We start from the raw sequence: 25,054 nt of genomic DNA on the forward strand, positions 1-25,054 counted from the left end.
AAATTTGACAAGAGCGGGTTTCAACATTTTCACTTTGAGGCTGAACTCTTGCAGACTCACATCCAATTTATTAATTTGTTTATTTCACTCCCTGATCTATTTTACTTCTAGGTTGAGTTTTAGCTTATGATATGCTCTGAGCCTTTAGCAGAACCTCTAGCATCTAGTGCAATGGTTCCATGAGAATGTACTCGATAGGCACCGATATTTTAGCACTTGGTTCTTGGTTGCCACTGATGTTTGGGCAGGTTTAGATGGTGTGGCCTTGCTGAAGGAAGTACAACAGTGGGGAAAGTTTAAAGCCTTGTATCAATTACAGGTTATCCTTTTGAGGATGTGAACTTCAAGCTTCCTGTCCCTAGTGCCATGGCTGCCGCTTGTGGCCGTGTTTCTCCACCATGATGGAGTCTCAGCCCTTTGGAACTATAGGACATCAATAGACAGACCCAGAGGGTCCTAGAAACCTATAAGAAGAACATTGTGATGAGTGGATCGGGGCCCAGGGGTTCTGCTCAAACTATTGCACTAACCAAGGACAATGCAATAGTAAACATCGAACCCCTACACTGATCTACCCAATGGACAGGAGAGTGGAGACTGACTTTGACATGAACTCCTGTGCTCCATATTTGACCACCTCCCCTTGGTGGGGAGGCCTGGTGGCACTCAAAAAAGAATAAGCGGGATAACAAGAAAAGACTTGATAGCCTATGACCATAGAGTCGGGGAGGAGGTCCCCCTCGGTCATAGACCTAGAGGAGAGGAATAGGGTAAAAGTGGGAGGGAGGGAAGAATGGGAGGATACAAGTGATTGGATAACAATTGAGTTGTAATATGAATAAATTAACAAAATTAAAATAAAAAACCTCTTTCTGTATGTTGTTTATGACCCTGATGGTTCATCAGAAAGTAACTAATACGTGTATGAATTCCTGTTTTCCTGGCCTCAATACCATCCCAGACTCATTATATATATATATATATATATATATATATATATATATATATCCATATTCTCTTCCACATTAAGCATGTGGGAACATGTTTTGCATTAAGAATATAGGGTGTTTGTTTCACTCTTGTGTATCTTTATAGCAATGTTTTGTGATATATATACCCTTCCCCAATACACTAATCTTCTGTTCCCACTACGCATCTCCTGAATTTTAGCACTGTTTATTATTGTTCCAATAATTTCTTTTTTATCACTTTCTCTGTAATAGTTTATAGGTTCATTGAAAGAACCTGCTATTATGTGTTTATCCCTGAATAGTGAGAAGACAACATGCTTTGTGGTATTGTATTAAAATTTATCTCAGTTTGAATAGTGCATAAATGAAAGAATGAGAAAACAGTATGGGTGCAGAGAGAAAACAACACAAAGCTATACTTCTCACAGGGAGTATTTCAAGCAGCACTCAGGTCTATAATTTTTTTCAAGGCAAATAAATGAACTTATGGCTCATGCTAAGCTCATAAGGCTTTTTCTGCTTCCTTAAAATCTCTAGGAGCATGCCAAGTGTTGTGGCATAGTACAAAGAAAGAGTTTCAATAATTGGATTAGCTGGAAAAATGAGAAATAGATTTAGCCACTAATAGCTCTTGCTAAGATAAATTCATCACTATATTTTTCTTGTTTCAGCCATCTTTGCTTTTTTTCTCATCATCATATACAAATGGAATACTTATTTAATCACTGGCAGGTTTTTATGTTTTGAGTCAGTAAGGATGCAGAAGAAAATCAATGTTTTAATTTATAATTCATGGTTCAGGTTGGAATGTGGTTCTTGTTTACATGTATGGCTTCATGATGGTAATGATTTTGCACTACCAGAGGGCAAGTATCAGTTATTTTTTGTTTCTGTTTGTTGATCCTAATAAGTAAATGCAGAACACACTAAGGCTTCACTATATGAATTTTAATGTACTGGTGCCTTTTAAAAAGCTTAGATAAATTGCACATTATTTTAACCCAAACACATAAAATTTATATTTGTCTCACAGGCACAGACATGATCATCAGCACAGTGTATTAACATCATAAGTTTGGTCACAGAAACTTTCATTTGTATAGATAATTATAGAAACTATAGGAAATTTTGTGGATATAGAAAAACCTTAGTTAATATTTTGAAGTAACCACATGTACAATTTTTCTTATTGATCTAAACATTGAGAAGCAGTAGTAGAAATATAAATCCATGTTGTCATTAGTCATGTATAGTTGATATAAATCTTTGAAGGAATAATCAGTGCTGGCATTTGTTTTCTTTATCATCAATAAACATAAGCCTATAGAGAATATAATTAGCATAGTATATATAGGTCCTCAAGAATATTAAAACAAACCCTACATCTTAACGATCAACCTTCTTTTAGTTCACATTATCACTGAGTTAGAAATGGTTGAAAGTAAAATATAAGGTGCCATTAAAATTTGATTTTGTGATAAACATTAATTTCTGCATGTTTGTATGTGAAATTAAAAACATGATCATTCTAAAATAGTATTGTTTATTCAAATTGTAGGTTTAAATGGAATCATTCTGCTTTAATCAATATGTCTGACAATCTTATCTGCTTGACTTCTTCTACAAGGGGTTATATTAATCTTACCTCATTCCTTTTGTGTGATCTACACTTTCAAATCTATGAGCATTTTGTAGTTGAGAAGCTGCCCCATGTTTCTCAGAATATCTTGGAGTCCCTCCAAATGAGGAAATCTATAGTCCTTGCTCAAGGAATATTACCTATAAAGGAGTGTAAATGAAAACTAGATGGCATTGTTTATTAGTTGTGCATTTTAGATCATAAACAAAATTCATAAACATTCATAAAAATTAAAATAATTGTCCATCAGTATTTGACAAATGGAAATTTTTGAAAGTGAGAATAAAATAATATTTCTTCAAAATAAAAAATGAGTATATATACTGTCCAATTCTCAACTAAAGCAATTTTATATTATCCATAAATAAAATAGTTTTTGAAATAGTGCAACACAACCATAGAGTTCCCTTCCCTTAAGTCTCTCTTGCACTGTTGCATTTATACATGATGGTCCCGCCTTCTGTGAAAATATAAAGTTCCAACTTTCAGAAATAATCATAAGTTTGAACTGTGTAATATTCAGAGACATGTCATTAAATCTCACATTATCCCACTCAGTCTTACCAAGAATTTAATTCATATATTTGCCCATTATATCCATCCTAAGTATGTTATCCACCTACCAGTCATACAGTAGATTTTCTCATTGATCAGAGCTAATGTTTTGTCATTGTAGAACTTATCCTAGTTGTAACCGGATGCTACGTCACAGTGTCTACCATATGCACCTTATTTCATCATACTTTGTATGATTTGTGCCACTTCACACCATCACAAGAATAAGCAAAATGCAATATATTTTGAGAGATCCATATTCTCATAATTTGCGGAACACATTATTTTATTTTTATTGTTAGTTATCGACTCATAGCTGTGATCATTTAAAGTTTAACCTCAGCATGCATATAGAAAAGACGTGTATTGTACCTAACATCCAGTCAGCATCTTGGAATATAACCCCATGAATGACTTGTGTGCTGCTGTAATAAAAGGAGCAAAAATATGACGTTTGTTATTGAGTAAAATATGCATTGAGGATACAAAACCACCTCTATAATATTCTTGGCACTCAAATACAAAAGAAAGAGAGGTGTTATAAAATACTGACAGTGCTCTGGGACTGTTCAGAAGTAAGATAGTATTAATAGAGAAAGAATTTACATAATGGTTAACTCTAGCATTTGCTGAGTTATATATTACTTATAGGCGTTAATCAGTAAAAAGTATAATCAGATAACAGATAACAGAACAGTGTTTAAATTCTATTCAGTTGACCCCGAAATTCTCAAGAGTAAAAATAGAAGCAGGTTCCAATACAATACATGACACGGAACAAATCAAATTCTATACAGAGTAGACTTACAGCTAAAAGCAAAGATTTTATAGCTAGTCTATATACATATGCCATTGGGAAGAACAATCAGAGAACATATATTAAAGTTCTAATGTTAGAAAATATAATGTGGAAAGAAAAACAACAAAAGAAAATGCATAATATAAATACAAGGTCTGTATGATTAACAGAGAAGATATTTTTGTAAATTTCAAATTGGCAAAATTATAAAAATGTGGGAATTAATGACTTATTAATATGGTATTAAATTATATAATTTGGAAGTTAAAAATGACAGAATAGTAATATGAAATATCTACTTCCTAACACTGTGAGATACTAAAGAACTTTGTTGAATATGTGGTTGATGTAGGTAAAAATTAAAATGAATTTAGAGAAATTACCTAAAAAAATTGAATCTCAAAAATATATGGAAAATTCTCTTCAGTAAGTCAATGCCACAGAACATTTTCAGTAACATTCAGAACCTTTAGAAAAGAAGTTTTAGATCGGCAGGGTGGCTTAGCAGGTAAAGAAACATACCATGAAAGCCCGAACTCCAGAAGATTCAACATAAAATTAGAAGGAGAGAACCAATTCCAACAAGTGGTCTTTTTGAATTCCACATTCCATGCATACTGACATGGGCACCTGCACTCACATCATGTATAGTTCAGATGGTAACAGTAAATAAAATGCAATGTTATTTTTATATAAAAAGCTGTTTTACTTGCTTGTGTCCATTTCAGAAGAGGCAAGAAGAGGACGCCAAATCCCCCAGAACTGGAATTTCCAGACAGTCGTGCTGCCATGAGGGTGCTGCAATCCAAACCCAGACCCTCTGCAAAAACAAGTTCTCTTAACTGCTGACCGACTTTCCTAGACTCAAAAAGGGAATTACTAATAAACTCCATGTGACAATTAAATATAAGTATTTCTCAGTATAGACAAGTAAACTGAGCATTTGCCAAACAGGGAACTTGCAGGAGACACAACTCATAAGAAGCTGAACAATCATAAACAAAGTGAGCAGCAATTACGGAATAAACTCTGGAAGAATGCATAAGTGTATGTTAGCAATGAAGTCCTACCCACAATGTACTCGGATATCACCAAGGGCATGCCTGCAGAACAAACAACTATTCTAAAATTCTGTTGTTTTACAAAATACCTCTAAGGTAAATGGATGTAAACACCAATTACATTATCTTTTATCACATTACATTATATTAATATTTATTGTACATGAATGAGACTCATTAAAGTGTCTTATGGGCAGGTTAAATGTAAGAGAAAATTAACTCTAAAAATTTTAGGTTTATAAACAAAATATAGTAACAGTTTTGGTCTTTTTCTTTTAAAAATCCCTCAAAATTTTTATTATTCAGAATTTAACTTTAATAATTTCAAATAATTTTAAAAGTATGTTATTTATCTAATAATTATTAGTATTGACCACTCTTCTATAACTGCTTTTCTTGGACTGGCATGTATCTTAGTGATAGCTTAGGATGAAGTCATAAATGTTTAAAATTTAAATTATTAAGAGTCTCAGGTGATTAAAAGTTGGACTTGCTCATTTAAATTTTTTGGTTCCACAACTGACACAAAATATTGCTTGTCTATGTTCCTGAAATTATTGGGCTGGGATCTCTAAGTATGTGCACTGAATATAAAGACAGTTCTTTTTTTTTTCCCCATTAATTTAGTTACTTACTTTACACCCCAACCAGAACTTCTCCTTCCTGCCCTCCTCCCTTCCCTTCTCTATTCCCTCCCCCCTCCATGTCCCCTCTTGTTCCTCCTCTTAGAGAAATGGAGGCCTTCTATGGATATCAACCTACTTGGGTATAACAAGTAGGGCTGAGGCCATCTTCTACTGAGGCTAGACACGGTGGTCCAGTTAGGGAAAAGGGAACCAGAGGCAGGCAACAGAGTCAGAGACAGCCTGCTCCTGTTGTTAGGTTCCACGTGAGGACCAAGCTGTCCGTGTGTTACATATATTGGGGAACATAGGCCTGACTCATGGATGCTCTTTGGTCTGTCTACATCATGATCATACTGGGACTCTTACTCTTATGTTGGGAAAGCAAGGGAAGTTGGCAGAGATGTTTATTTATGTACTTGGCACTAGGCCTTGTAGGACAGGACAAACTGAATACCTCCTACTGAGGATTGTTAGCATCTGGATACTGCTAATTAATATTATTTCTGTTTATTATGATCCAGTTATGGTTTATGGTATCTTGCTTTTGAAATCCAATCTTTGGCTCTTCAAAGGCCCTGTTCCTCCTGGAACAAAATCTTCATGTGTATAACTACTTGAAATATGCTTGCTTTTTCTACCTCATATGTATTAGTTTGAATTACAACAACATTCAAATTAATTGTCATTGAGTACAAAATATTTACCTTTTAAAATTCTCTCTCTCTCTCTCTCTCTCTCTCTCTCTCTCTCTCTCTCTCTCTCTCTCTCTCTCTCTCTGTGTGTGTGTGTGTGTGTGTGTGTGTGTGTGCGCGCGCGCGCACGCGTGTACATGCCATATGGAAGTCAGATAACAACTTTATAGAGTCCAATATCTCTTTCCACTGTAAATTCCACAAATCAAACGCAAAAGGCTGATGGTCATACTTGTCAAGCAAATGCCTTTATCTACTGTGCAATCTTACCATCCAATATACATTTTTAAAGAAGACATTTTCTCCTTTAAAGGATACCTGTGAGATTTTTGTTTTTGCAGTCATTCACAGGCACAGAATATATGCACATGTATCTCTTTGCACACTTAATATAGTCAGGTATTATTTTGAGATTCTATCCAAAGAGATGGGTGGCTAATACCCCTTTGAGGACATTTTCAGTTGAATAATTGCCATTTAAATATAAATAAAATATTCAAACTAGTACAAATGGTATGAATTGAAATTGGTTGCAGCTCTGGCATTAGGTATATTAATATCATTTTATTATGTTATTATCCCATGCAAAAATCTCCTGAGGAAGACAAGGAATGAGTTGCATAATTACAGAAAATATAGACACTGTATAATTGCTTCCCTGGAAGGCTCTTAAATGATTGCTCTCTGTGTGAACATTTCAGTGCTTGTAACTAATTAGAAATACTTAGGGGTAGTAAATTTAAAAGTTTATTTCTTCTAAGGTGAGTCTTTTAAAAGAATCATGACATGAGTTAAGCAAAGGAAAAGTCTTTAAAAGTTGAGTCAAAGTGAGTAAAATGGTATCATTGTTGGATTTTGAATATTTTCTTAACTTTTTAGATTGACACATTGTCACTGCTATACCAATGCCTTTGACAAGTAAAACAAAACTTGGAGAATCTACTCACCTCAAGTCCATGGTCAAGGGAAAAAAAAGAATGAATGCATGCAGTCTAGTTGTAAGCTTCCTTGCTCCTTTGTTCGTATTGTGAAGAACTCAAGCTCAAGGAATGGTGCAACCTGCAATGTGCACATCTCTATTTATGTAATTAAGAAAATTACAAGTATCCTGTAGGCATACTTGCTCTAAACAGTTCCTCATTGTTACTCTATTCTCAGGTGACTCGAAATGTGTCAGACTGACAATTTAAAACTATCATATACTGTCTACTGCTGAGGAAGAGCAACAGCGTAGAGATAGGTCAGGAGGCAGCAGTAGTTGAACAGCAGCAAGAAGACACAGCAAGCAAGTTCTCCCTCTAACCGCAAGGAAAAATGTAGGTGAACCTAGAGCAACAAAACAGTTAGTGCCAGTTTCTTGGGGCTAAATCGGCAATACCCATTTTCCTTGGTGCCAAGTATAGAAAAAACTATGGGAGCTGGAGAGGTTGCTCAGAGGTCAGTTTACTATCTGCTCTTTCAGAACACCCAAGTTTGATTCCCAGCATAAACACAACAGCTCGCAAACATCCACAAGTCCAGTTCCAGGGGATCTGATGCCCTCTTCTGGACTCTGTGGGGACCAGACATGTGTGTGATACCCCGACACACATGCAGGCAAAGCATTTATAAACATTTTAGTGACAAATTTAAAATAAAGAGATATCTCTTTCCTTGTAAGAAAATAATCTACTACTTCCATTATTTTCATAAGTGCAATATCTGGTATTCAATAAAAAGCATGATATACATAATACAGAAATAAAGAAACAGTAATAAGACCACTGCCCTATTCACAGTGTCGTAAACATCATGGGTGTTAGATCCATCATTCACAAAATTTTAAGTAAATAAGATTGATATTTCCAAAGTACTCATAGAAAAGATATTTATAGAACATCCAAGGGCAAAGAAATGGCATCAAATGAAAGAAGAAAATTACAAGAAAGAGATGATATGAAATGCTCAGGGAAGCATGTTAAGAGAGACTATGAATGCCATTTGCAGTTTCATCAGCAGAGGCGACACAGACTAGAACCAAAAGAAGAGGGATGCTATAAGGTCAGTGCACATGGCCCAAATAGAACCAAACAAAAAATGGAGAGGAAGGGAGACAGAGATACACCCAGAGAGAAATAAGAAAAGAGCTACAAGAGGGTATTGGGCTGTCTGATGTATTTTTAAATAAAATTCCAAAATTGGGAAAGGAAAGAAAAATATTTTAATATTTGAAATTATAAAAGCCAAAACTTCATAAAAAGCAGTGGAAAAACATCAGACTCCTGGTCTAATATTATAGAATATGAAACCAAATTAGAACCAACACACACACATCACAATATGTGTTCATAAGTTCATGCCTAAATACAGAAAGAGAAGAGAGAGAGAGAGAGAGAGACAGAGAGAGAGAGAGAGAGAGAGAGAGAGAGAGAGAGACAGAGAGAGACAGAGAGAGACAGAGAGAGATACACACACATGCACATGCATACACATGCATACACATGCACACACATGCACACATGCACAAACACACGCATGTACAAGCACCACTATACCACCACCATAACCATATACCACACATACACCCACATGCACATGTACATTTTCCTTCACACAAGAACTCTGAGATATTTGAATAGTTAAAAGACAAAGGTTAAAAAAACAAGTCTTAAAATCACCTAGAAGGGAATAAAAGAAAGTAAGTTATAAAATAACTGTTAACAGATAAACAAAGATCAGAGATACAAAAGGCTTTCTGTCAGAAAATACACAAGTAAGAAGAAACTGTAGAACTATCTTGAAAACTAATTTCCACCAAGAATTATCCATTCAGGGATAATGCCTTTAAAAAATAGTCTTTTCAATAAATCACAAAATAAGATAATTCACTATCTGCAGATACAAACTAAGATCTCATCAAACAAATACCTGTGGTCATGGTCTGAGGTGAATATCTATGACCTCTGAAACTCAACCAGATTACCAAAGCTAATTTTTTTAAGTAGATCAATGTTTGAAAGAGTATTCAGATGTGTAAATGAAAAATGCTCCAATGAAAAAAGAATGAATGATAATAAATTAAGGCCAAGGTGAGATAACACTCCATACTCACTCAAAAGGTAAAAAAAAAAAAAAAGGCTAAAAATATAGAGGGCTGGTGAAAAGGCAACCCAAAAATTCATATAGATCGGGTGGAAATGTTTTATACTAAGCAGTGGGAAGATTTTAAGAGAGGCCGTGGATGACTACAACAAAACAGCACTTTCCAGACACACCAGAGCAATTGGACATGAACTCACAGCTGCTGAGGAAGCATGCATAAGACCTGCAGCAGATGGACAACACTGTGCAAGCTCAAGCCAGACCAAAACCCTGCTGTGGACACACCCTTCACAAGGTGAGAAATTATGGCAATTAATGGCTGCTAAGGAAAGGAAAGTCAGTTTTCTTTAAGGATATGGTCCCTGGATGGTCAATCGTGTCCCAGTGGAAGGCCGCATAGCCAATGGAAAATGTCCACCACACATTATATTCAATTTGATTTTGTAAAGAAAGTATTAATTGAGTAGATAACAAAAGGCAGTTCGGGAAGGGGTTGAGGGAGGCAGGTGAATATCTTTAAAGTGTGTTGCATGAAGTTCTCAAAGAATTAATTAAAATGAGGGGAAAAAGAAAATACACACATAACTACACATAAGATTTTTGAAATTACTGTTAAATTTAAAATTAGTCATTTCTTGTTATTTTGTTTTAACCTAAAAGGATTAAACAAGCACATAACAATTAATGTATGAATATTAACACCACTTCTATTTATAAAAATCAGATTTGGGCCCAGGGGTCCTGCTCAAACTAAGGCACCAGCCAAGGACAATACAGGCAGTAAACTTTAAACTCCTACCCAGATCTAGCCAACAGACAGGACATTCTCCACAGTTGAGTGGAGAGTGGGGTATGACTTTCACACGAACTCTGGTGCCCCATATTTGACCATATCCCCTGGATAGGGAGACCTGATGGGTCTCAGAGGAAGGATAGCAGGCTACCAAGAACAGACTTGATACCCTATGAGCATATACAGGGGGAGGAAGTCTCCCTCAGTCATAGTCATAGGAGAAGGGAGTAAGGGGAAAATGGGAGGGAGGGAGGAATGGGAGGATACAAGGGATGGGATAACCATTGAGATGTAGTATGAATAAATTAATAAAATATTAAAAAAAGAAAAAAATTCACACCTAAAAGTCTAATTTTCATATTAAGATGAAATTATTAATCAAGATTTTATATCATACAATTGATTTATTTTATTTCTTAAAAAGAATTACTCATATTTGAAACAAGATGAATACTAAGATGACTCAGAAAGAAAATAAAAGAATGTATATATATATATATATATATATATATATATATATATATAAATTAAAAAATAATCTAACAGACAAGGAAAGAGCTGAATTGGGTTGGAGGCAGAAGACACGACTGAGAGGAAAAAAAGTAAATTTATGAAGTGAAAGAAATATTCTATATATTGATTCTAGTATTATATTGGTATATAATTTATAAAAATTTACCAAAACGCATGCTTTATATATGTTAAGTAATACTTAAATTATGTTTCACTTGGATTTCAGGAAAATGATGCCAGTTTGGGAAGAATTTGACTTAAAGGATAATGTTGACTTGACAAGGACTTTTCAGAACCTGGGAATTCAAGATATTTAGATATGTTCAGCATTAGACCCATTTCATAGATTGAGATAATTCCTAAACTCTTTAAACCTTATTTTTTTCCTAGTGACACACCTCATTTGAAACATAGTTAATTAAGAGTTTCCAAAACACATTAAAGATATAAGAATGCAGAGTAAAGGCTTTCGTAATTTTACATAAATTTAAGATATTTACCTCAGTTAATATATTGCTTTTAAAGTTTTATTAGTTGTTTTCATTTTATAAACAATTTAACAAAAATTGAACCTCAAAATATATAAAATCACTCAGTCTAACCACTGTTATATTTTAGTATTTGAAACTTTGTTCGTGTGTGTTTGCTTTGAGAGGGATGTTCTTAAAATTCCTGTACATGTGAGAATTACCTCATTACCTTAAAATTCCCGACTCTCCCAATTCCACATCCCAAGTGCTGGGTTTATGTCCATGTCACCACACCCAGTTTATTTTACTTTTTTGTATGCAAACTTCAGTCTTATGGACCAACTGTGAACTTTTGCATGTTTTTTTTTTTTCAAATTAAATATGATTAGATCAGAGCCACACCTTTCAAACTGTATAATTTGCAGTTCTAGAAGTAAATGCTTGTAGGAAACATTGCATGACCCCAAAAAGTCTGAAGTGCTTATTTGTAGAAGTTTGTCAAGTTCTACTGTCAAGATCAACTCCTAAATGCACTCTCTGATAAGGAATTTCCACGTGTCTTATGGCATGTGCAGTGGTGACCTGAGAGGGAGAGAGTGCTGTGGGGTGGTTGGCAATGCACATGCCGGAGCCAGGTAGTCTGGTTTTTTTCTTGATATGTCTATCCTACCAGTGTAACTAGGACAGATTACATCACCACCGTGACACTTAGATTTCCTGTCTTCAGGCTGTGGGCATGACATCATCTACCTCATAAAGATGCAGAGAATCTACCGCATTAACATATATCAGTGTCTTGAATGTGCTCACAGTATCAGTACCCATCATTAGTAACATTATCACCATTATCATTGCACTCCTTCACCTCTATGAATATGATACTTTCACAAAACATGTCAGAATTACAAAATGACTGATATATTAAATGGTAGTGCCATAATTGCTATCACAAGAAATTACTTAGAACGTTTTTTCTTTAACTCTGAAATGTAGTAAGAAAATTTTACATTGATTCTATTAGTGTGGACAGTTACTATTCCCTCTTATTTTTTCAATTGAATATATGCATTTTTTTCAGGGAGGCTTCATTTTGTATTATATTTAGGGAAGGTACACTGGGAAAGATGTATTTGCATATGTGCATGTATGTATGCATGTCATGTATGGATAGATGTCATCAGTCAACCTGAGTGTTGTCCTCACATGTTATCTTGACCTTGTTTTATTGAGGCAGGTATTCACACTGGCCTGAAACTTGATAATTAGGTTAGGCTGTCTAGCCAGTGAGCCCCAGGGATGTGACAGTACTTGCCTTCCTAGCCCTGGGATAATAAGCATGCATCACCACATCCAGCCATTTTACATGAGTTCTTGGGCTTGAATTCATGTCCTTATGCTTTCATAGAAATCACTTTAGAACTCAGCTTTTATCACAGCCTGAATGTTCTGTTATTTTAACTTAAAGGTGAGAGCTGTTCTATATAAGTGGTGTTTAATTTATATTTATTGGTTGATGAACAAATGAATGCAGTAACAGGCATCATCTTGACACAGAAGGTTGGAAACAAAGCATTATTCAAGTTTAACAGAAAGATAATTAGACTAACTAGTTAGTTTGATTAAGTACTTTTGTAAATATCCAAATCTTTTTAAAGTATTGAATTTGGCTATGATATAAAGATATTTCTTCTGCTAGAGACATGAATTAAGATAGATTTATTGTTTTGATGAGGGCCTTGTACCAATATTAATCTCAGTGGATTCAAATCACAACTCTGGTAGAAAGTGATTGCTAAGTCCTTTTGTATAAGACATTGTGGAGACATTTAGATTGATCATTTCTTTTTCTGTTGCTTCTCTCACCAGACAAATGGGTAAATTCAATACATTTCCCCAAAAGGATTACAAAATATTTAGCAAAAAAATATTTCTTTTTAAGAAAACTATTCGTTTTCTTCTTTTTCCAATGATCTGAAGTGGCTGATTTCATTTTATTACTTTTTTTAAATGGCTGATTTTATATTTTTCATTTTGGTAATTTATGATAAGCATTCATGGAAGACACGCATCCACAACATCCTGCATCGGAGGATGACTGGAACTTGTTGACGCATATACTAACTTGAAGGTGGCTCAGGGTCACATGAAGCAATGTTTCACACTTTCATTTAGCATTGTTACACGTATGGGAACATAAAGCTCCTGCCTGGAGAGGGAGATCATATCCGTATCGATTTGAAACTATTACTATCATGGTAGCATATGAGCACTCAATCTTCTGTGTAAAACAATTACACTTTGAAACGATCTTTTGATAAATGTGGAAGGCATTGAGGTGGATGTCCCTTTGAGTCTCATGTACTATGCTAATGACAAAAGTAAGTGACTAATGCATAAATCTAAAACATTTTTCTTGGTAGTAAAATTAGAGACATCCTCAACATTTTGTTATTTGTCCTCTGATCAGAAAAATAAATACCTAGTTTGCAGTAAGTAAGCAAACGTTGAGCGTAAGTATAAATGCTTCTACAGAGATAAAAGTGTGCTACCTTGGAGCACATGAAAATGTTACTTGAAAGTGCAAAGCAAATATATTTATGTGTAAGACAAATGTGAAACTATAAAACCTCATCATTATGCACTAACAGAGAGAGAAGAAAATTAGGCCAACTTTAAAAAGGTGTGTGATTGGTTGTCTTGTCAGCTAGACTACATTTAAAATCACCTATATGATTAAAGAGGCACAGCTGTGGGAGTGTCTGACAAGACATTCAAGAAAGGTCTAAATAAAAGTATCTCAAGGTCGACACCTTTGACAGATGAAAGAGGGGAGAAAAGAAAGAGAGCTGAATGACTCTTAAAACTTTCTTCCTATGTTTCCTAGCTAGCACAAAGTGAAATAGCTCTCCCCAGCAACAAGTTTCAGAGTGTATGAAGCCAAGAAACCAAACTGAGCCCTCTGAAAATGTGAGACAAAAATAAAACCTAACTATAGGTTTTTCTTATTAGGATTTATTTTCTATTATTCTATTGTCACAGCAATAAGTAAACTGACAAATATAATGCATTAGTTAGGAGGATCCAAGATGTCAGCACTGTGTCTGATAGGCAGGACTGAGCCATAGGACTGGGTTGGGAGCTACAGAGCACCCGAGCTGAAGTACCCTGGGTGAGAGGTATCCACACTTTGTGGAGCATAGGTGGTTTTGGCCTCAGGCCATCCAGCTGGTCCACAAAGGTAACCTTGATTCCTTGCAGGCGGGTGGCCAGTCCCAAGAGACTGGATGTATACCTGCCTTTGAGCTTGTGAGCAGCAAGTATCTGTGCTTCTCGTCTCTGCCTCGGTGTCTCAGACTCAACTGTGGACTGCAAAGCACAAGCTTATGGGTCTGCTAGCCTAGGGAAGAACCCAGGGTATGGAGCATAGGTGGATCCGACCTGAGGTCACCAGGTCAGGGTGAGGTCACCAGCTAAGCCACGGAGAGTCCCAGGTCCAAGGTGGCTGGCAGGAAGGTCATCAAAGCCTAGCCACACACCAGCTGTGCTGCACTAGCCATCTGTCTCAGGCTGAACTATGAGCTGCAGTGCAGCAGGGTCTTGGGCCCACAGGAGAACACAAGGTGTGCAGCACAGGTGGATCTGACCTCATGTCACCCAGCCAATACATAGAGAGTTCCTGGGGCCAAGAAGGTGCAGGCGCATGAGCCAAAGCCTAGCTTGCCACACACCAGCCAGTAAGAAGCACTCATGCCTTTTGTTTCAGAAGAAAATGTGGGCCACAAGGTAACAGTATCTGAGTCTTAGAGCCCAGAGGAGACACCACAATGTAGAAAACAAGTGGATCTGATCACAGGCCACCTGGCCAATCCACAGAAAGTTCCCAGATCTGAACCCAGGTCACCTGCCTGATCCACAGAAGGGTTCCCTGATCCCCTGGAGATGAGGGGTCTCAACCTATAATCACTCACCTACTAGCTTCTCTCAATGGCCAGTGAAGGACACCAGAAACTACCACCCAATGCCAGAAACATCAAGATAACTAAAGGCCAGCATAAAAGAACAAACAACAAAAGCCAAAATAATACGGCATCTCCAGAACCCATTTATCCCAAAGCAATCACCCCTGGAAACTCAAACACAAATGAAACACTAGAAAATTACTTCAACTCCTTCATATGAAGATGATAATTAAGGAAACGAATAAAATCCATAAGTGAATACAGGAAGATACATCCAAGCAGACTGAGGTCCTTAGAGAAGCCATGACAGAGGCCTCTAGAGAGGAAATAAAATCACTGGAAGAAATTCAGGAAAATGCAAACAATCAGGCAAAGTAATTAAGTAAAATGGTTCAAGATCAGGAGATAATATAGAAACAATGATAAAAGCACAAATTGAGAAAAGCCTAGAAGAAGACAGGAGCTGCAGAGGTAAGCATCACCAATGAAATACTAGAAACATAGAAGAGAATCTCAGGAGTAGAAGATACAATGGAAGAATTTGGAGCAACCATCAAAGGAAATGTTAAATCTAAAAAAAAAAAAAAAAATCTGACACAAAGCATCCAAGAAATCAAAGACAACATGAAAAGACAGAACCCAAGGATAATAGAAATTGAGGAAAGAGAAGATGCCTGGCTCCAAGGCACAAAAAAATATCTTCAGCAGCATCATAGAAGAAAATTATCCCAATTTAAAGAAAAAGATGCACATAAACATACAAAATACCTACAGAATATCAAATAGAGTAGACCAGGAAAGAAAATTCTCCTGAGACATAAAAGTCAAGAAACTAAACATACAGAACAAAGAAGAAATATTAAAAGCAGCAAGGAAAAAAGGCCAAGTAACACATAATGGCAAACCAATCAGAATCACACCAAACTTTTCAGCAGAGACCATAAAAGACAGAAGGGCCTGGCAGGGGTATTGCAAACCCTAAAAGACCACAGGTGCCCATCCAGATTACTATGCCCAGCAAAATCATAGATGGAGAAAACAAGATATTCTATTACAAAAACAAATGCAAACAGTATCTATCAACAAATCCAGCCCTACAGACAATAATAGAAGGAAACACCAACCCAAAGAGGCTAACTACACTCAGGATAACACAGGAAATAGATAACTTTACTTTAGCAAAAGAAAAACCAGAGAAACACACAAACACATTACCACAACCAAAATCAAAATAAAAGGACCTAACAGTCACTGGATATTAATCTCTCTCAATAACAATGGTCTCAATTTACCAATAAAAAGGCACAGACTAACAGAATGGATGCATAAATAAGACCCAACATTCTGCTTCATTCAAGGCACATATCTCAGCCACAAAGATAGACATTACTTCAGGGTAAAAGGCTAGAAGAAGATTTTCCAAGCAAACACAAGAAGCAAGCTGGAGTAGCCATTATAATATCTAATAAAATGGACTTTCAACTAAAATTAACCAAAAGAGATGAGGAAGGACACTCCCAAATGAATAGGACCCACATTTGTAAAAGAGACATTAATAGAGCTTAAACCACGCATCAATCAGCACACATTAATAGTGGGAGACTTCAACACCCCTCTTTCACCAAAGGATAGGTCAATGAAACAAGCTAAACAGAAAAATAATGACATTAACCAATGTCATGAATCAAATGCATCTAACAGATATGTACAAATATTTTTACTCAAACAAAATATTACACCTTTTTCTCAGCAACTCACAGAACCTTCTCCAAAATTAACCATATAGTTAGTCACAAATCATGCCTCAACAGAAACAAGAAAACTCAAATAATACCTTGTATCCTATCAGACCACTATGTACTAAAGCTGGACTTCAACAACAGAAAAAACAAAAAAACTAAATACACTTAGAAACTGAACAACCCTCATCTCAATGATAACTGGGTCAGAGAAGAAATAAAGAAAGAAATTAGGTATGGAATTCTTAAAATTCAACGACAATGAATTATAACATATCCAAATTTATAGGACACAATGAGAGCAGTGTTAATAGGAAAGTTTGCAGCACCAAGCGCCTTCATAAAGAGATTGGAAACATCTCATACAGGCAAATTAACAACACATATAGAAGCCCTCGAGCAAAAAACAGCACACAAACCCAATAGGAATGGATGGCTGGAAATAATCAACCTCATGGCTGAAATCAATAAATTAAAAACAAAGAGAACAATTCAAAGGAGCAACAAAACCAAGAGCTGGTTCTTTGAGAAAATCAACAAGATAGACAAACACTTAGCCAAACTGAATAAAAGGCAGAGAGACCCTATCAAAATCCACAAAATCAGAAATGACATAACAACAGACACTGAAGAAATCCAAAGAATCATTAGGTCTTATTTCAAATGACTGTATGCCACAAAATTTGAAAATCTAAAGGAAATGGACAATTTTTTGGATAAATTGCACTTGCCAATGTTGAATCAAGATAAGATAAACAAATTAATAATAGTAATATATCTCCTACAGAAATAGAAGCAGTCATCAAAAGTGTCCTAACCAAAAAAAAAAAAAAAAAAAAAAAGCACAGGGCCAGATGGTTTTAGCACAGAAATCAACCAGACCTTCAAAGAAGAGGCAACACTGATCTCCAAACTACTCCACAAAATAGAAATGGAAGGAAGATTACGAAAAACATTCTATGAGGCCACAGTCACCTTGATGCCTAAAACCCACAAAAACCCAGCAAAGAAAGAGAATTTCAAACCAATTTCTCTTATGAATATTGATGCAAAAATATTCAATAAGATACTTGCAAACCAAATCCAAGAGCACATCAAAGATCTCATTCACCATGACCAAGTAGGCTTCACCTCAGGCATTCACAGATGGTTAAATATACAGAAATCCATCAACGTAACTCACCATATAAACACTGAAAGAAAAAAAAAAAACACATGATCATCTCCTTAGATGCCTAAAAAGCATTTGACAAAAGCCAACACCATTAATGTTTAAAGTTTTGGAGAGATCAGGAATACAAGACATATACTTAAACATAATAAAGACTATACATCAAGCCAATAGCCAACATCAATTTAAATAGAAAGAAACACACACACACAAAAAAAAATCCTCTAAAATCAGGGACTAGACAAGACTGCCCACTCGCTCTACATCTCTTCAATATAGTTCTTAAAGTTCTAGCTAGAGGAATAAGACAACAAAGGGAGGTCAATGGGATCCAAATCAGAAAGGAGAAACTTAAAGTATAGCTATTTCACAGATGATATGGTAGTGTACATAAGTGACCCCCAACACTTCATCAGAGAACTTCTATAGCTTAAAAACACCTTCAGCAAAGCAGCTGGATAAAAAATCAACTAAAAAATGACAGTAGCCCTCGTGTATACAAATGACAAACAGGCTGAGAAAGAAATTAGCTATAAATAACATAAGGTATATTGTTGAAACTCTAACCAAGAAAGTGAAAGACATATGAAAAAAAACCTTCAAGTCTATGAAGAAGGAAACTGAAGAAGCTACCAGAATATGGAATGATCTCCCATGTTCATTGATTGGGAAGATCAACATATTAAAAATGGCCATCTTACCAAAAGCAATCTACAGATTTAATACAATCCCTATCAAAATTCCTACAAGATTCTTTACAGACCTTGAAAGATAAATTCTGAGCTTCATATGGAAAAACAAACTGAGAAGAAACTCAGAATAGCTAAAATAATCTTGTAGAATAAAAGATCTTCCAGAGGAATATTTATCCCTGATCTCAAGCTGTACTATAAAGCAACTATAATTAAAATGGCATGGTACTGGCATAGAAATAGATTGGTTGATCAATAGAATCAAGGCAAAGACCCAGAAATAAATTCACATACCTACAGACACTTGGTTTTTGATAAAGAACCCAAATCCATAGGATGGAAAAAAGATAGCATCTTTAACGAAGATGCTTGTCTAACTGGATGTCTACATGTAGAAAATGCAAATAGATCCATATTTATCATGCTGCACAAAACTAAAGTCCACAAGTATTAAAGACCTCAACTTAAAACCAGACACACTAAATCTGTAGAGGAAAAGTGGGAAAGAGCCTTGAGCTCATTGGCACAGGAGACAACTTCCTGAACAGAACACAAATAGCTCAGTCTCTAAGATCAACAATTAATAAATGGGCCCTCATGAAACTGAAAAGCTTCTGTAAGGTAAAGGACACTGTCAACCTAACAAAATGACATCCTACAGACTGGAAGAAGATCTTCGCCAACCCTACATCCAACAAAGAGCTAATATACAATAAATTTATATATAAAGAACTCAATAAATTAAACACCACTAAACCAAGAAACCCAATTAAGAAATGGGTTCAGAGCTAAACAGAGAATTCTCAACAGAGGAATATTGAATGGCTAAAAAGCATTTAAAGAAATGCTCAACATCCTTAGTTATCAGAGAAGTGCAAATCACAACGACTTTGAGATTCCATCTTATACCCACCAGAATGGCTAAGATCAAAAACTAACATGACAGCACATACTGGCAAGGATGTGGGAGAAAGGGGATCATGGCTATGTTAGTGGAGGGTATGCAAATTTCTACAACCAGTTTGGAAATCAATCTGGGTCTTTCTCAAAAAGTTGGAAATAGAGTTACCTCAAGACCCAGCTATACAACTCCTAGGCATATACTCAATAGATCCTACACCATACAACAAGGACATTTGTGCAACTATGTTCACAGCAGCCTTATTTATAAACATCCAGAATCTGGAAACAATCAATATGTCCCTCATCCAAAGAATGGATATACTTTACATTATGGCATCCTACTCACAATTAAAAACAGGGAAATCTTGAAATTTGCAGGCAAATGGATGGAACTAGAAATGATCATCCTGAGTGAGGTAATCCAGACCCAGAAAGACATGCATGACATATACTCACTTATAAGTGGATATTAGCGCAACATAGATGTATGTCCTCTGAGAATCTCCTCTCAGTTGGGAATCAGGACAGATTCTGAGACTGGCTACTAGACTCCAGGTGACAGTGGTATGGAAAAATGGGGGAGTAGGAGGGCCCAGAGGGTTCAGAAGCCCCACAAGCAGACCATCAAGAATGATGGAGCTGCACCCAGGAGGGCCTGCACAAACTGTTATACCAACCAAGGACAATTGATATAGTATACTTAGACACACTGTTCAGATCTAACCAATAGACAGCTCATTCTGTAGAGTAGGGCCTGCCTCTGACATGAACTCTGGTGACCCCAATCTGATCACTTCCCCTTGGTGGGAAAGCCTAGTAGTACACAGAGGAAGGGGATGCAGGCTACACAGATGAGACCTGATAGGCTGTGGTCATATGGTGGGGGGTTCAGGTCCTCTTCTGTCAGAGGTCTAGAGGAGGGGAATAGGACAAAAGAGGGTGGGAGGGTGTGATTGGGAAGATACAAGTGAGGGGATAACAATTGGGGTGTAATCTGAATGAATTATAAATTAAAATGCATTAATGGACATCAGTATGCTTCATAATATTCTATTGTATAAGAAAATCAGAGCGATTTCAATAAAACAATTTTAATAAGAAAGTATTACCTGTAAATCACTGTTGATTTTATTAAATTAGAATGAATGATTAAAGAAGTACTCAGTGTACTTGTCAATAAAATATAAAGTGAGATGTATATATTATTATCTTTTCAAAACTTTAGTTTCTTGCTAATTTAGGAATTAAATATCTTCAAGTTTATAGTGTATCACGCACACACACACACACACACACACACACACACACACAACTTTTGAGAAGTGTCAGTCTCAATAATAAATTTTTCTTATCAGCATATTGATTTTGACATAATTACCGCAACTCAGACTAGCTGATATGAATGCTTGACTTACATTTTAATATCTTTGATCATAAAACTAGTCTCTGAAATCAAATTCTATAGTTTCACAACTTGGTTTACTACACATATGTTCTTTAACCAGCTGAAATTAGATGCTGTTGGTCCCATTTTTGGAATTCTGAGCTATTTTCTTTGCCTCATGAGCTTTTCCTGTCTCTAAACTATCAATTTCTCCTACTCCATCACTTTATTTTTTTTTACATAATATTTTATTTTTTTAATTAATTTATTCTTGTTACATCTCAATGGTTATCTCATCCCGTGTATCCTCCCATTCTTCCCTCCCTCCCATTTTCCCCTTACTCCTCTCCCCTATGACTGTGCCTGAGGGGGACTTCCTCCCCCTTTATATGCTCATAGGGTATTAAGTCTCTTCTTGGTAGCCTGCTATCCTTCCTCTGAGTGCTACCAGGTCTCCCCCTCCAGGGGACACTTTCTTATTTTAACTGAGTAACATTTTTAACATAATTATTGAATTATCTTTTAAAGCTTGAAAGAAAGTCTGTTATTTTCAAAGATCTCAAAATTGGTCTCTATTTACAAGCACACACACCATAATGTCTTATTATAGTCTCAATATTCATTATAAGAGTAAATTCACAATTAACCAGAAGTAAGTTGTAAGAACTTTGGCTATATTAATAATTTAATTCTCTCAAAATTATAAGAGTATTTGGTCAAGAGAATTTTAAAAGGGGCATTAGCTTATAAATGCAAAATGAGACAGTATTTATAGATTTTAATATGTCTGTCAGGCTTAATTCATACAAGGAGTTCTTACTAAAGTCAATTAACTTCTCTCATTAACGTAATTCAATAGAGTTTCTAAGCACACCATTCCTGAGAACCTTACAAAACTGAATATTTGACCAGATTCATGTTATCATTCTTTCTTTCATTAATACTTAGTGTTTTCATTTATTACTTTTCCTAATTAAGTTCTCAATTTCTAATAGCATCCATCTTTTTTTACTCAACATATGAGTATTCTTTTGAACTGAAAGACTTAAGCAAGTATATTTTAGCAACTCATAGTATGTCTTCAGTCTAACTGACTCCGTATTACACTATGATAGAAAGTTCAGAGTTACCTGAGATTCTTTTGCCTTCTCATGTCTCATAGCTAGATTCTTGAAGCATTACACCCCAAAGTGTCTCCGCAAGGAACACATCTTTCAGCATGTGATTCTGAATTCAGCAAGGAGGTATGTCTACATGCAGTCCTCTCCTGTCAGTTGTGCAAACTGGCTAAATTCTGTGAGGTACGCCTTGACAATGGACCTTCCTGAGAAGAGACATATGAGTCTTACAATTCCCGGTGAGATATCATTCTGACTTAGGAAAATCTCTTATGAATTTTTCATGTGCTTGCTTTTCCTTTTCCTTAATTTCTCCTGGTCCTACTCTCATACTTTCTAGACTTAACATTTTCTCCAGACACTAGTGTCAGAAGAATGAAAATTAGCAGACGCAGATACTTATTCTATTCTATGGTGCTTGTGCAGTTTGACATGGTAATCGGAGACTTCTGGTCTTCATTTTCAGTATTAGAGGAACCAACCAGACACATACATATATGAGAGCTCTCTTATAATGATGAGAAGAGAGGCAACAGGGCTATATTGTACGTTCTTACACAAGACATTGAACAGATGCACAGTAAGCCAAATGAACTTAATGGTTTAAGCAAAAGTCCATGCTATAAGACAAATTCCCTCGCCCCTTTGTAATGAAGTCAATTTTCTGTAACATATGTTTTTCAGCCATGTCCTTGTTCCCAGAAATAATGACTCTAAGGATTATATATATTTACAAAAGCTTGGGCCAGCATAAGCAGGCATGTTCCCTGAATTGCTTATAACTAACATCCTACTTACTCTGTTTTAAGTTCTCCCACGTGGCAGGTTACCTCTGCTCAGCTGTTATGCATCTATCTTCCTCAGTATCCCAGGGTGAATATCTGACATGCTATCCCATAATTCCACTCTTTCCTCCCTCCTATTTCCTCCCTCAGCTACAGGCCAAACAGCTGTTTACTTACAAGGGAAGAATCTGTACAGTACACAAGTGATTGTCCCTCTCCATTTGCAATATTATTTCTGATCATCAGAGCTGAGACAAACTAAAAACACTTAGGTTTCAAAATATTTTCCACCCTCTTTGTTACCTTTATTTTGTCCTTCAACTTTTTCTTTCACATATATGATTATTAGTGAAAGGTGTTGCATTATTAGCAGAGCTGACCAATATAATAGGGCAGCCTTGATAATTTCTCTCCTCTTGAAGAAGGGGGTTTCAGTAGGTATTTCTATATCTAGAATTCAAGAACTCAGGCCATTACTTATTTCTGTGTTTTTAGCTTTGTTTCAATCATTAACGCATGCCCATAGATGCAAACAAGGATTTCACAGGGAAAGAAATGAATAAACTCATGCATGTGGTAAGTTATTTTTTGTAAAAATCATTGCATAAAGTCTATCTCCCTATTTCTATATTGACTTTTCAATAATCCTTCAAATTCTTCATTTTTGAAGTCTGGGAGCCCTTACTTTCTCAGACTAATATAATCTCTAGATCAAAGACCCAGGGAATCTTTATCTTCTATTACAGGACATGGCATAATTCCTCCACTCTAGCTAGAAAATAATCTCCTTTTGATTAGAAAAAACTTATAAAATTACTTTTAAATAGTTCTTTCTCATTTTTAACACAGGGGTGGTAATGACACTATTAGATCTTGACATTTCATCAACTTACTCCATAGGACATACCACTTTTAATGACTCAGGTTTTTACAAAGGCTGTTATGAGCCACCACTCTTAACGATAGATTCAACCTATCCCCTAATTCTGATTCATACAATATCTCAACATGTTTGCCTACGTCTTTTCCTAAATTAGGAGGCAATCGGGTTTTCCCGTTAATGAGTAGCCACTGTCTATAAACAGAAGTGCAGTACAAAGAAAGTAAAAATAGGTTATGGAGTAATTCACTTCTAAACCAAAAGAAAAATTAAAGAAGCCTTGTGATTTCCATAACCATAAGGATAAGGCTGAGGACATTCTATATCTTAAGAAAAAATTCCAAAAAGAGATGAGTCTTGACTATTCTAGCACACACTCTGTACCTCCTAAGGAGATTCTTTTCAGGGGTAATAAAATCAATGATGCTTCGTTTTCTTATTTATTCTTCATTACAGACCATCAAGAAAACTCTCCTTCAATTTTATCAGACCCACCTCTGAACTATATAGTTAATCATTGGAAAAAGCATGGCCCATGTTATCTTAGAAAAGAGAATATTGCCAGCCATGGTGGTGCATGCCTTTAATCCCAGCAGTCAGGGAGGCATTGGCAGAGGAGGAGAATCTCTGTTAGTTCAAGGCCAGCCTGGTCTACAAAATGCGTCTAGGACAGCCAAGTGGACACAGCGAAGCTCTGTCTTGAAAACAGAAACAAAAACTAAAAACAAACAAAAAACAATAGAAAGAAAGAAAAGGGAATATTAAATCCTAATGTAACGGCAATGTAATCTGGGGAAGGGGGTTATGGAAAAAACTAGCATACACATGGCAGCCTCAACTATAAAACCACTCCCTGGTTGTATCTTTTTGGTCAAAGGTATACAAAGTGGATTTGCATTTCTGATGATCACTGCTTCTCAGCTGTCATGACCTCTACTAAGACCCTTCCTTTCATCAAAAAGTCAAATCAACCCAAAGAAAAGAGATACCAGCTCATATCGTGTCATCTGTGCATTATACACACATGATTCTCTCATAGCTATTCTCTTTCCACTCTTTTATGCCTCACCAACTGCAAAAGGAAGACTGCCCGCAGATGCCATCTGAGGACTGAAGGGTAGATTTACTTATTTAGTTGCAACCCATCCACCTCATGCTCCCATAATTGTAGAAAATAAAGGTTTTGGTTTGTAAGCTTTTTTTTTGTTTTGTTTTGTTTTACT

This window comes from Acomys russatus, chromosome 11 (genome assembly GCF_903995435.1).
Source record: "Acomys russatus chromosome 11, mAcoRus1.1, whole genome shotgun sequence".
Taxonomy (NCBI): Eukaryota; Metazoa; Chordata; class Mammalia; order Rodentia; family Muridae; genus Acomys; species Acomys russatus.